At 38.2% G+C, this 15088-nt stretch overlaps 1 long non-coding RNA gene across 1 annotated transcript; it reads left to right on the top strand.

The window, feature by feature from the left end:
* Positions 1-5467: 5467 nt before the first annotated feature.
* LOC139186193 (uncharacterized) lies at positions 5468-14573 on the top strand. Its single transcript, XR_011569728.1, has 2 exons — positions 5468-11565; positions 13468-14573. It is a non-coding gene; the product is annotated as an uncharacterized lncRNA (long non-coding RNA).
* Positions 14574-15088: the final 515 nt, after the last annotated feature.

Here is a 15088-nt window from a genome sequence, read left to right as displayed (position 1 = left end):
AATGTGATAGGCCATACATAAAAAAGAATATCCATTCTGCCTGCCAAAGTAATCATTTTCTTCCTCTTACCAGATTCAAGGCACAGGATAATTGCCTCTTCATGATGCTTTGTTATGAGTGTTCTAAATAAACCACTCTCAAGTGGCCCCCTTAAGAGCAGCACCCCCTAGGAATGTACCATTGAGCCTTGAAACTATAATTTGTTGCAGACACTCTGAGAAGAATGCATGCTTTCCCAGTGTCTAAACTTGACAATTAGGTGTGTTTAGTTATAGTTAAAAATAAAACGAAGTGGAAAGTTATCCAGGTGCAAGTTATTAACCTGGGGTGATGGCAGGCAGAGAGGAACTTCAAAGCAAGCTCACATTTTTGGTGCACATTATGTGATTCAGACACTTTGCTAAGCACTGTAACAAGCGTACCTCTTCATCCTGCACAGTGATCCATTTATACATTTCTTTTATGGATCTGAGAGAGGTGAAAGTGATTTATTTACCAAGTAAACAGTAGGACAGAACTCAAACCCATGGTGGTTTGATTCTAAAGTTCGTATTCCTTCCACTCAGTTCCAGCAACTGAGATGTAAGTAGAGAATGTGCACAACAGCACATCAGTCTAATTTCTCAATCCATCAAGTTGCTTCACATTCTGGCCCATTACATCTCTGCTATACCCAGCCGTACACCCTTTTCTGTAACCCTTCTTGGGTAACCCATCATCCTTTTGCTCATGCTGTTCTTGCCTGGAATGTCCATTTCTACTCTTCTCTGCCCGCAAGGTTCTTAACCAGGTACAGTACCACTCTCCTAGATGTTCGGAAATGTGTACCGCTTTCATGGTTGTCAAAAGGGGGCACTACTGTCAGTAAGCGCCTGGTAGCTTGGGTTAACAGCAGTTTGCCATGCCCTGATGTGTGGATGGCTGCACACGACAGAGGACAGAGGACTGCTCTGCGCCAAGTGCCCATCGAACCCCACTGAGAGCACAGATCGTGAATCTTGCTTATCCCTCCAGCCCCATCACCTTCATGAACTTTTTGACATTCTGCATCCTTGGGCCTGAAATGGTCTTTCCCTTTTCTAGAATGCAGAAAGATTTCTTGTCTATTAGTCTGAATGTTTAGTGCTAATGTAGTTTGACCTCAGTTATGAGTTGTCTTTTCTTATTACATATATTCTTTGTGTTTCTAGTAGTTCTTTGAATGATCGTTGGGGTCAGGTTCATGTCATATGTCCCTTTAATTGCAGTCACAATAGCAAATATTTCTATAGCTTATGTAGCATGGATATGCCAGCCACAGTTCATATGTGTGTATATATATATATATATATATATATATATATATATAAACTCATTTAATTCTCCCCAAACACTATAGAATATTATCATTCCCATTTTATAGGCAGAAAAACAGAAGAACAGACAGGTTAAGTAACTCATACAAAGTCACACAGTTAAGCCAGCAGTTCAAACCCAGAGAGTCTGGCTTCGGAGTCTGATGCTCTTACTACCAAGTTCAGTGGACTTTCCTAACAAACATGTCCTATAGATCAAACACAAAAATAAGACTTTAAATTTTAGAAAATATTAATAAAACTAGTTAACTATAATAATGGAGTAACATAGAGGAGATCTAAAGATGGGCACTTGACCCAGTTAAAGGGGAAAAGGGAGGCCTCCTAAAAGGATGAGGTAAACCTGAAGCATCAAGTTCAAGCCAGGGTCAATGGAAAAGCAGGGTAGAGAGTAGGCATAGACAGCTCACAGAAGAGCCATGTCAATTAGCTTAAGCTTAACCTTGTAGGTAGTAAGTTTCAAGCAATGGGTGACCCAGTCAAGTAAGAGTTTTACAAATGGCATCTCGGAATCCAAGTGAGGATGATCCGAGGAGAGAAAGTTTATAACACTGACAGTGTTTGGGAGGCTGTGGCAGTGCAGGAGTGATGATGGTGGAGATGGTGATGGTGGTGATGATGCTGGTGATGGTGGTGACAATGGTGATGGTGGTGGTAATGGTGGTGATGATGGTGGTGATGGTGATGCTGATGATGCTGGTGATGATGCTGGTGATGGTGGTGGTGACAATGGTGTTGGTGGTGGTGATGGTGATGCTTATAATGGTGGTGATGGTGGTGATGATGATGCTGATGATGGTGGTGATGATGCTGGTGATGGTGGTGGTGACAATGGTGTTGGTGGTGGTGATGGTGATGCTGATGATGGTGGTGATGGTGGTGATGGTGATGCTGATGGTGGTGATGATGCTGGTAATGGTGGTGGTGACAATGGTGTTGGTGGTGGTGATGGTGATGCTGATGATGGTGGTGGTGATGCTGGTGATGGTGGTGACAGTGGTAATGGTGATGCTGGTGGTGGTGATGGTGGTGGTGGTGGTGGTGATGGTGGTGATGATGGTGGTGATGCTGATGCTGATGGTGGTGGTGATGATGATGGTGGTGGTGATGATGGTGCTACAGTGGTGATGGTGGTGTCAGAATCCTGCCTGAACATGGATATCTCTACCTTGTTGTTGCTGTTGTTCAGTTGCCAAGTCATGTCCAACTCCGCGACCCAATGGACTGCAGTACCCAAGACTTCCCTGTCCTCCACTATCTCTACCTTACATGTCCTATTGTGGACTGTCCCCTCCAGGCTACACTGAATTCCCCTTTTTTCACTCACCAGCATCCTCCTAGTATATCCCCATATGGCCCATATACCTTTTCTTGGGTAGATGGATTGCAAATCAAGCCTACACTTCATGTACTTCAATGGGAAGCAACATGGTGCATGAAGATGAGCACTAAGCCAAGGATCGTAATATTTGGATTCAGCTCCAATGTTGCTTTTGACCACCTGTGTCACTTAACCTCAATGAGTATGTTCTCTTTTCCTGGGTAAATGAGGATACCCTTGAAAAGGCCAGAAAATGTTAGAAAAGAAGGTGTCTTATCCCTTTGCCAGGGACGAATGTTACTTATCCTCTGAACACTGAATTGTTATTTTATTATAATCCTAGAAAATATTTGTGTTTCTTATTTTGACACGGACACCTCCATTTTATCATTTTGTGACAAACAAGTTTCATTGTTATTATTTTTTAATCTAACAATGAGCCATGCTGTGCCCTTGGTTCACTTCTTTGGAAATTCTGCTGAAGTCAGTGAACATGGAATGATTATCTTACAGCTGAGCCTGGCCTGTGTTCCTCTGTGATTAGCGTGGCAGGAAGCCAGAGAGAACTTTGGAAGCAAAGAGCTGTGTCTGCGTGAACTGTGTCTCTGGAACATGAATTCCAAAGGGGCTGCAGGAAGGAAATAATGACTCTCACAGACCCGTCTTGTCCTGTTTCCATCGTCACTGACCCTGCTGCCTTTTCTGCAACATCTGTAAAAAATATATATGAAGGGAGGTTGTGTGTGTGTGTGTGCTCTGTGTTTGTATGGTATGTCTATCTGTGTGATGTCTGTGTAAAATGTATACGAGTCTATCTTCTGAGCAAAATAAGGTTTAAAGGGAATTCAGTTACAACACCAGTTGCCCTCACTTCCCCGGAGAAGCCTCATAGTATGTAAATATCTCAGGCCTTAGCAACATTTCTTAATTAGCTGTTTATAGACCTGCATCTTCCTGTGTCTAGCATATGACAGGAGCACAGGGTCCTTGTGATTGCACTCTATACCCAGTGTGGTTCTTGGCACATAGAAAGAGATAAAAATTTGTTGAATTGCTTGTGGTCAAATCAACCCAAATTTTGGTAATTAACTTGGAGCAGTTGCTTCTCATCTTAGTATGAGCCCCAGAAATTTCTGTCAAGCAGGGGGAAAAAGTTGCTTTAACAAGTATGGCAAGTTTGTCAATATGTATGATTCTTTGCAATTCAGTGAGAGAAAAAGTACTCATTGAGGAATAAAAATTCATAAAATAGGAATTCAAATGGCTCATGTGTTTTTAAACATTTTCAAACTCACTAGAAATCAAAGAACCAAATAATATAAGTATACTATATATATATAGGGTAGTATAAGATGCTATTTCATCCATCAAAATATCATGGATTAAAATTAATAGATGATATCTGAGTTGACAAAAGATGCAAGGCATAGACCCTCTTATACAGAGGGGGCATAAATATAAAGTGATTTGATCTTCTGGAGGACCACTCCTAATATTCTCAAAAGTCTTAAATAGATCATTTTACCTGGTGATCTCCATTACTAGGGAATTATTCAATGCAAGTAATCAGAGATGTGAACAAAGGTTTCTGCACAAGAATATTCATCATAGCATTATGTATAAAAGCAGAAAACAAAAAAGAAATAATCTCAATGTTAAATAATAGAGATTTAGGTATAAAGTATATTATGTAAAAATATAGTAATACCATTGGGAAAATTAGTGATATTTATGTGTAATGTTTAATTAAAATTATATTTTTATATTAAATTAAATACTAAACTAAGTAAAAATAGGGTATAAGATTTTGTGTGTGTATATACATATATACACTGATTGTTATAGACATGCTTATATTCTAACAGTGGTTAGGTGATTTTAATTTTTTAATATTGTCTAAATATTAAGTTTTAACAGTTATTGTTATCTCTTATTCAATACCAAAAGAATATAAGTTATTGAGAATATGTTAAGATTTTGGAGATCCTAAATATTTAGTATATTATCTTTAAATTTCAGGAAGAAAGTGCCAGAGGCAATCTCCTTTCTTCTACTTTCTTGCACAGTTTCTAATGTTTCAGTTGCTTGCTGAGTACCACTACTACTACTACTACTACTACTACTAAGCCGCTTCAGTCGTGTCCGACTCTGTGCAACCCCACAGACGGCAGCCCACCAGGCTTCCCTGTCCCTGGGATTCTCCAGGCAAGAACACTGGGTGGGTTGCCATTTCCTTCTCCAATGCATGAAAGTGAAAAGGGAAAGTGAAGTCGCTCAGTCGTGTCCAACTCTTAGCGACCCCATGACTGCAGCCTACCAGGCTCCTCCGTCCATGGGATTTTCTAGGCAAAAGTACTGGAGTGGGGGAGTATTACTCAGCCATTAAAAGGAGTATTACTCAGCCATTAAAAAGAATACATTTGAGTCAGTTCTAATGAGATGGATGAAACTGGAACCTATTATACAGAGTGAAGTAAGCCAGAAAGAAAAACACCAATGCAGTATACTAACGCATATATATGGAATTTAGAAAGATGGAAACAATAACCCTGTGTACGAGACAGCAAAAGAGACACCGATGTATAGATCAGTCTTATGGACTCTGTGGGAGAGGGAGAGGGAGAGGGTGGGGAGATTTGGGAGAATAGCATTGAAACATGTATAATATCATGTATGAAACGAGTCGCCAGTCCAGGTTCGATGCGCGATACTGGATGCTTGGGGCTGGTGCACTGGGACGACCCAGAGGGAGGGGAGGGGAGGGAGGAGGGAGGAGGGTTCAGGATGGGGAACGCGGGTATACCTGTGGCGGATTCATTTCGATATTTGGCAAAACTAATACAATATTGTAAAGTTTAAAAAAAAAAAAAAGTACTGGAGTGGGGTGCCATTGCCTTCTCCACTGAGTACCACATCAGCTAGTAATTTTTCTTTACTATGTCAGAAGCTACTTCTAGATGCATTTTTTAAATCTTTTTTAATTCTTATGTATCTCTAGCTATGGCCCTACAGATGAGACTCTTCTCTGTAATGTCTAAGGAAAATATTTCTTAACACTAGTTGTTCACAGAATGACAACAGAAGTAAAATCTTTACTTTGATCTGGACCAAACTTCAAGAAAATTGGTTGAGCATGTATGGTGTTTAAAAGGCTCTGTCTATAAACATTTTTCTTAGCTTAAGTGAAGAATCAAGCTCTGTATCTTTGACCTTTGAAATGGGCTCATGCTGCCAAAAATGTTATTAGTGTTTCAGATAGGAGACAGCTTTGAGTAGCAGTAAGTCCATGATCAGGAAATTTTATCAGATATTTATACTTGTGGATGTATGCATGCATGCTCAGTTAGTTAGTTGTGTCCCATCTCTTTGCAGTCCCATAGACTGTAGCCCACCAGATTCCTCTGTCCACCTGATTCTCCAGGCAAGAAGACTGAAGTGCGTTGCCATTTCCTCTTCCAGGGGATCTTCCCTACCCAGGGATGATACCTGCATCTTCTGCATTGGCAGGTAGATTCTTTACCACAGAGCCACCTGGGAAGCCCCATATGTATGTATAGTGAAAGTCGCTCAGTCCTGTCTGACTCTTTGCGACCCCATGGACTGTAGCCTGCCAGGTTCCTCTGTCCATGGAATTCTCCAGGCAGTTCCACAATTCTACTGCGGTTCCCTTCTCTAGGGGATCTTCCCAACCCAGAGATCAAATTGAGGTCTCCTGCATTGCAGGCAGATTCTTTACCAGCTGAGCTACCAGGGAAGCCTATATGTATGTATACATACCTATAAATCATGGAAATATATGTCTGCCTATCAAGACATTAGAAATCTTTGAATAGTTCTAGCTATGTATTCTCTTTGTATATTGAATTTCCAAACAAATCCTTCACATTAAAGTCCATATCCTGGAACTAATCAGCAAACAGTTAGAAAAGTGGAAAGTTAAAAGGAATCCATTTTGTCCTATCTCTATAGTGATTCACAATGAAAGGAGAGAACATCTGACTGTCTGAGCTTTTGTAGTAAGGCACATTTTTATTCAGGTGTGCTTGATAAAAGCAGTTAAAAATTGGCACGACTGTGAATCTTTTCTTTCAGGTTTTATTGACAGATTGCGATGGCTTTATCTTTTTACTAAAGGGGAATTGTCATAATGTTTATCAGTTTTGTGCATTTTGTGAATTGCTTTATCTTGATTTTACATTATTCGCACATGCATTTTATAGATAAATAAAAATCAATTTTCTTTTGTAAAGAATAGTCTTCATTCTAAATATTGATTTCTCCTTTACAATTTTACTGAGTTCAGTTGAGCCAAGTTGTCTCTATTTTGATTATATGTTTTATTTTTGGCCAATTATGACGCAGCTGCCTTTAAAACTTGGAAAACAATCCTTGCTACCAGGTCAGTGTCACTTGTTAGGCTGGAGATGTCATCTTGATCCTTATATGGAGAAGGAATGTTGCATAATTGAAAAACAGGTTTGGAGTCAAATCGTAGGTTACTTTGTTTCTTCCTAAGTCAAATAAAATGTTTAAATGATGACACCAAGCATGAAGCAGCACTTGTGGAAGTAGCTGGAAGGGCACTCAGTAAAAGTTAGCTGACTTCTTTGTCCTGCATTGCCTCTCCTCGCCCCATCCTCTTCACAAGATGAACGAGAATTGTATTTTTATTGTCTTGTAAAAACAATTTAAAAAATTGGACATTTATATTCTCATTTAAGAACATGTAAATGTCTTTCATTCCTTTACCATCTGTACTCCCATAAATCCTCTGAATCACACATTAGATTTCCTGCGATGCTATTTTTTGTTTCCCTGGGTAAGTAAATGATTACTTTATTCCTTCTTCTTTCTCCTATTTGATTTTTTTAAAATGTTGGCTCTGTTCTCAGGATCTAAGAAAACTACGTATTACCAGTTATGGTAGAAATATATTTATCTACAAAATAGGTTTGTTTGCAACAATGAAGCTTATTTTTCTTCATTAATAGGAGGGGTAGAGGAACAAGAAAGACCTCTAAGAAGCAAAGCTACAACATCATTTCTTATTACATTATATATAGGACTCCTGGATGGGAAATTTGGCAACTAAATTTCTAAATAAATATATATACATATATATAATATGATACCATATTTTGCTTTTAATTATTCTGTCATGAAGCCATTGATTAAGAATTTTTCTAAATTATTATATAATTCATTCATTCTTCTACTAGCTAGTTTACTAATCCCTACTAATAAGCAACACTTTATTTATTAAATCATTTTGTGACACTGCTATATATATATTCCTGTTTTAAATTGAAAATAATAAAAAGCTATTTATATTAACTAAATATTCTCTAAGATGCAAAGCCTACACAATTATGAACTTATGAGTATGAAAAATGTGTATTGTTATCATTTATATTCTGAATTTCCAGCAAGTACTCAGCAAATATCTATTAAACTAGTACCTAAATGAATGTGTAAAACAGGGGCACCAGAACTACCCCTGTGATACATTTGCAGAGTAACTAGAGGCTGAACACTGTAGATTATATCTTAAAGTGAAAGTGAAGTGGCTCAGTTGTGTCCGACTCTTTGTGACCCTGTGGACTGAGGCCCACCAGGCTCCTCTGTCCATGGGATTCTCCAGGTAAGAATACTGGAGTGGGTTTGCCATTTCCTTTAACTGATGAGTTAGAGCAATTGAAGAAAATATAATGAAGAGGTAAACTTAAATGTATCTTTAAATCTGCATTTAAAAGTTCAGCTTATATATTTGAAATGAATTCTACTAGATTCTGTATCTTTTTTTTTTTTTGGTTTATTTTGCCCTTTTTCATCTTTCTGCTCTGTAAAAAGTTATGTACTTGAATTACAAATAAGAATGCATTTTTCAGTATCCAAAGAGAGGATCGTTATACCACCGTCATAGAAAGATGACACGTACAACCTTTCAGAAGTAAAAGAAAAAAAGCTAAATTAATCCAGGATAATCATTGTTCCTAGTGTTTCATCTTGGACAATCTGTTTAATTAACTATATTTCCAAGTAATGATGAAACTAGTGAATAGCCATATCTTATTTTCCCTCTGTGAAAAATTCTTTTTCATCGTTACATGAGCAATAGCAATGAACAGCAATTATCCCAAATACAGGTGAGGAGGGAAGCAACTTACTTTGCACAGTTTCTTAGGAGAAAAGTAGATCTCTCCTGGAATGAACCATTAAAATTTGCTCTGGTTGGACCTATATGTAAGAGTTCTGTTATTGTGTGGATTTTAGAATTTTTTGTACCATAGGGTTACAGGGTTTTTTTGATTTATGGAATTATAAAAGTGTATTGTATCATGAAGTTCTGCTGTTGTCATTCAGTCACTAAGTCATGTCCTACTCTTTGTGACCCCATGAACTGCACCACGCCAGACTTCCCTGTCCCTCACTATCTCCAGAAATTTGCTCAAACTCATGTCTATTCAGTCAGTGATGAAGTTTTAGTTTGTTGTATCGTGAGTTATAGACTTTCGTTACATCATTGATTTGCAGAGTTTTATTATGTCATGGAATTATAGAAGTTTGTAGTATTGTGGAGTTATAGAAATTTTTAATGTCATGGAGTTAGAGAATGTTGGAGGTAGAGAAATCATCTAGTCCAAACCCTTCATTCTGGAGCAGGGGAGCTGAGAGCCCTGCCTCCCAGTAGGATAGCTGGCAAAACCAGGGTCACAACGAGTTGGAAATATGTCAGAATTTGTCAGTTTTTTTTTTTCTCCTACATAAGAATCTTATATTTTATTTAAATTTTTATCTTTGTTTGTAAAACCAGAACAAGCTTATATGTTTCTATATTAGGAACTTAATTCTGTTGTTTTAAGGCTTATTTTCAGTTTCCAAAAAAACTAAATCCCAAAGATCTCTGCCTTTTTCTTATTAATGTTTTTACAAAGTTAATAATCTGCATATGACATCTTTGTTCAATCTACTTCAGTACTTGCATAATTTTAATTAGCATTCTGTCTATAGAAGGCATTTAAATAGTACATAAATTAATTAAGGAATAAAAAATGATAAAAGATAGTTAATTTAATTTGAAGGAACCATGAATTAAATGTTATTTGAAACCTGAAGTGAGTTGTCAGTTTAGTATTAAATCTCTGAGTTTCCTGGCATGTAAGAATAGAGAAAAAGTATTGAATAGCTAAATTCCCTTTTCCTCATAAAAGTACATGTTTAATCAATGTTTAATATAAAACTGGTATATTCATATATCCCTATCTTGAGAAAAACTTTTGTAGCAATTATTTTAGTGAAAAATCTCTCTTATGAATCTTTGATTTAAAAAAATAAGTAGTATCTTTGGGCTTCCCTGATGGCTCAGCGGGTAAAGAATCCTCCTGCAGTGCAGGAGACATGAGTTCAGTCCCTGGGTCTGGAAGCTCCCCTGGAGAAGAAAATCGCAACCCACTCCAGTATTCTTGCCTGGAGAATCCCTTGGACAGAGGCGCCTAGTGAACTACAGTCCAAAGTATCACAAAGAGTCCGACAGGACTGTAGCCATTACAAAGAAACTAAGCAAGCACAAGCAATATCTTTAACAATGGCATAGCCATAAAAAAGAAAAAAAAACCACAAATCAAATAACTTCCCCTTTTAAAAAAGAGAGCATTAACCTTGCATCATAACTCAATGAAATTCTTCCTCCCCTTCCTACATGGTCCCATGATCTCATGAATGCAGCAATTCAAATCACAGGATATGAATCTGGACATTTTATACATTCAATGAGTGGGACAAATTTTTTGCAGTCAAATCAAAGATGATTTCTCTGATGAATGCCATCAGTGCCTATTTGCTATATTAGTGATTACGAAGAGCTTCTTTTATTTCATAAGCAGTTTGCAGGCCATGAAACTCTGTTTCATGAAAAATGGAGTCCAACCACAGATGCACTGCTTTGGTAGGGATAAGACCAAAGGAGTAGCTCTAATTAATTCCGGAATTTTCTTCCCAGATGGACTTTGATTCTTCTGAAGCACTCAGAGAAATGTGTAATCAAAACCCCAGAGTTCTGTTATTGTGGCATAAAACATTCTCACCCCAAAATGTTCAAGGGTATTTGTTGTGAGTTAACAGCCTTGATAAAAAGGAAAATCAACAGGACCACAAAAGAATATCTGAATTACATCTGTGATATACCTGAATTGGTTATCTGAAAAATAAAGCTCATAAAAATGTTCAAAACCTGCCTTTAGATATGATTAACGCAAACTGTCCATGAAATGTTGGAAAATATTAATTAAATGCAAAGACTGTGGTTCTATTATATTTTGTGTTAATAGTTATTAACTCTAACAATTGTTGACAAGAATCTTCTTGTATATATTTCTACTTAGGAAAAAAGATTATCACTGTTAAAAAAAAGCATCAGCAGTGCTTCTGATTTCTACTACAATCAAATTGCTACTGTGAAATGCTATGCAATTCATGATAAGAACTTACATTTGTATATTACTTTGGAATGCTTTTATATATATTATCTTGATAAATCCCAAAAAGCACTCTATGAATAAGATATTTGCATATCACAAATAAGACTGTTAGGGCTCAAAGTAATTAAATATCATTAGTTGAGATTAAGATTGACTGAAAAAGAAACTCAAAATGTGTTGGCCTAAATAAGATAAAATTTCTTTCTTTCTTAAACCTTTATGTTTATCTTTTTCTCTCAGGTCCAGGGCTGCAATCGTGACCCACGGGAGCAGGACCCAAGATCCTTTTATTTTATTACTCTACAATATAAGGCTTTCAGACCCAAGGTCACTTCATGGTCAAAGAAGGCTGCCAAAAGTCTGGGAATTATGATCACATTCTAGTAAGAAGGAAAAACCATGTAAGGGAAGGTTAGTTTCTGGAAATCATACACTCCTTCTGGTGACAGGATCACATGCAACCACACCTGGCTGAAAAGGGACCTAGGGAATCTTATTCTGGGCTCCATTTGTCTAGTTGAAAATGGGGGATTCCATTAATATAAAAACAGAACAAATCCCTATGGAGAATCAACTTTCAGTCTCTGCTATAGTTCGCACTTCATAGCTGGTAAGTAACAAAACTGGGATTGGAATTCAGACTTTCTTGTTTCTTACCTCATAGTCAAACTGCATGTGGTCATATAAAGTGAAGTCACTCAGTCATGTCTGACTCTTTGCGACCCCATGGACTGTAGCCTACCAGGCTCTGAGGAGCCTCCCAGTCCATGGAATTTTCCAGGCAAGAGTACTGGAGTGGGTTTCCAGGCTCTAGGTACATGGGCTTTTGCAGTTGCAGCACACAGGCTTAGTAGTTGTGGCTCTCCAGCTGTAGAGCACAGGCTCGGTAGTTGTGGCACACAGGCCCAGTGGCTCCATAGCAGAAGGAATCCCCCAGACCAGAGATCAAGCACATGTCCGCTTCACTGGCAGCAGATTCTTATACACTGTATCACCGGGAAGTCCTTGAATTTTCTTTTAAGTGGGTTGCCATTCCTTTCTCAAGATCTTCCCAACCCAGAGATCAAACCCACATCTACTGCATTAGCAGATGGATTCTTTACCACTGAGACACCAGCAAACAGTTGTAAAATGCATGTTTTCATCTATTCCATGCAAAATTTTAGGTCAAGATTCATTTAGTTTCAGTGACTGAATAAATACCATTTAGAGGGTTTACCAAGGATGAATAAGTCTACAATTCTACAGTGATAGAAGAATTTACATCTTGTGGTTGGTATGGCCCTCCTTTGAGATGAATCATAGAAATTATGAATAATTTTGCCAAAAATTGGGGCTCATAATTCAGAATTAGAACTCTCAACTTCTCTGAGAAGGCTACATGATTTCTTGAATATTTTTATGTTTATATAAAATATTGATGTTAAAATAGGTTTAAAAGTTTGCTCAGTGATTGGCTGAAAATAGAAGTATATTCAACAGAATTTCAGCACTTACATACAGAAATGACCTACACTTGGCATTATACCTTCAGGCCCAAATTCCATAAACGTCCTGAAGATGTGAGAAAACAAAACAGAAATTGTTGAAGGAAGTAAAACGTTTAATAAATGAAAAGAGGGGAAGAGACTGCCTTATTTTGTTGCTGTTAGCTGAGTAGAGAAATTTAAAATGGGTAAAAAGCCTGAGGGGCTTTCCAGGTGGCTCAGATGGTAAAACAATCTGCCTGCAATGCAAGAGACCAGAGTTCAATCCCTGAGTCCAGAAGGTCCCCTGGAGAAGGGAATGGCAAGCCACTTCACTATTCTTGCGTGGAGAATCCCATGCACAGAGGAGCCTGGTGGGACTACAGTCCATGTGGTCGCAAAGAGTCAGACATGACTGAGTGACTAAGGATACACAAAAAGCCTGAGCGTTTGTGTTTGGAGACATAAAAGAAACTATAATAAAGAAGTAAATTATTTCTCTTGGTTCAAAGAGTTACAAATGCAATTCATACCAAACTGTGAAACAGTTCTGAAAGTTTAGACTTTTTTAATTACAGCAGTGATCTTCACATTGTAGGGTACACCAGAATCACCTAGAGGGTTTATTAAAACACAGATGACTGGTTCTCAGTCCCATAGTTTCTAATTCAGTGGAAAAGTCTGAAAGAGATGGGAATACCAGACTACCTTACCCACCACTTGAGAAACCTGTATGCAGGTCAGGAAACAACAGTTAGAACTGGACATGGAACAGACTGGTTCCAAATAGGAAAAGGAGTTCGTCAAGGCTGTATATTGTCACCCTGCTTATTTAACTTCTATGCAGAGTACATCATGAGAAATGCTGGGCTGGAGGAAGCACAAGATGGAATCAAGTTTGCCGGGAGAAATATCAATAACCTCAGATATGCAGATGACACTACCCTTATGGCAGAAAGTGAAGAGGAACTAAAGAGCCTCTTGATGAACATGAAAGAGGAGAGTGAAAAAGTTGGCTTAAAGCTCAACATTCAGAAAACAAAGATCTTGGCATCTGGTGCCATCACTTCATGGGAAATAGATGGGGAAACAGTGGAAATAATGGCTGACTTTATATTTTTGGGCTCCAAAATCACTGCAGATGGTGACTGCAGCCATGAAATTAAAAGACGCTTGCTCCTTGGAAGGAAAGTTATGACCAACCTAGACAGCATATTAAAAAGCAGAGACATTACTTTGTCAGCAAAGGTCCATCTGTCAAGGCTATGGTTTTTCCAGTAGTCATGCATGGATGTGAGAGTTGGACTATAAAGAAAGCTAAGAACCGAAGAATTGATGCTTTTGAACTGTGGTGTTGGAGAAGACTCTTGAGAGTCCCTTGGACTGCAAGGATATCCAACCAGTCCATTTTAAAGCAGATCAGTCCTGGGTGTTCATTGGAAGGACTGATGTTGAAGCTGAAACTCCAATACTTTGGCCACCTGATGCAAAGAGCTGATTCATTTGAAAGTACCCTGATGCTGGGAAAGATTGAGGGCAGGAGGAGAAGGGGATGACAGAGAATGAGATGGTTGAAAGGCATCACCGACTCAATGGACATGGGTTTAGGTAGACTCCTGCAGTTGGTGATGGACAGGGAGGCCTGGCGTGCTGTGGTTCATGGGGTCAAAAAGAGTCGGACACTACTGAGCAACTGAACTGAGATCTGCAGTAAGGCTTGAAATCTGAATTTCTTCCAAGTTCCCAGGTGATGTAAATGCTACTGGTCCGAGGACTGCATTTTTAAGACCACTGCAATATGGAATAACTATTGGGGGGAAACAATTGAAATCGCATGTAGGAACAGATAGAATAAAATTCTATATAGTGTTTTCAGTTCTAAAGAAAATGAATTGGCCTTTATTGACAAAGTTGGTAGATGTTTTCATTACCAATAAATGCAATTTTCTGAAATATGACCATTCGAGAAAGATTCACTACAACTCTATGACCAGATAGTGCAGACTTTAGCTTATTTGAAGGAGAAACAGAGATATGTTAAGATTGTTCACCATCTGGGAGAAAGTGGATGTTTATGGCAACTCCACGTCTCTGGCACAACACCAAATTACATGTGGGAAAAGACAGCACACAATTTATCCAGATGTTTAGTTTGTAACTTGCCATATGGCCAAACATTCAGAAACAGTGGTTTCAAGTAAATTAACCATCTGGATATTTGACTGAGTTTCTTACATTCTAATCTAATAATTTTAGATAGTGTAGACTCAAACTTGTCCTTAGAGCAATTGACAGATTAAGAAGTCACCCCCCTCCCATGTGTCTATCCACTGCTGGGTTTTTTTTTTTTTTTCTATTTAATTATTTGGCTGTGTCTTATTTTAGGGCTTTTTAAATTCAGGATTTTTAGTTGCAGCATGTGGGATCTAGTTCCTTGATTAGTGATCGAACCCAGGCCCCTGCAGTGG

The sequence above is a fragment of the Bos indicus genome, chromosome 12 (assembly GCF_029378745.1).
Source record: "Bos indicus isolate NIAB-ARS_2022 breed Sahiwal x Tharparkar chromosome 12, NIAB-ARS_B.indTharparkar_mat_pri_1.0, whole genome shotgun sequence".
NCBI classification, from domain to species: domain Eukaryota; kingdom Metazoa; phylum Chordata; class Mammalia; order Artiodactyla; family Bovidae; genus Bos; species Bos indicus.
The sequence above is the reverse complement of the archived record's forward strand: the minus strand, read 5'-3'. Positions and strand labels throughout refer to the sequence as shown.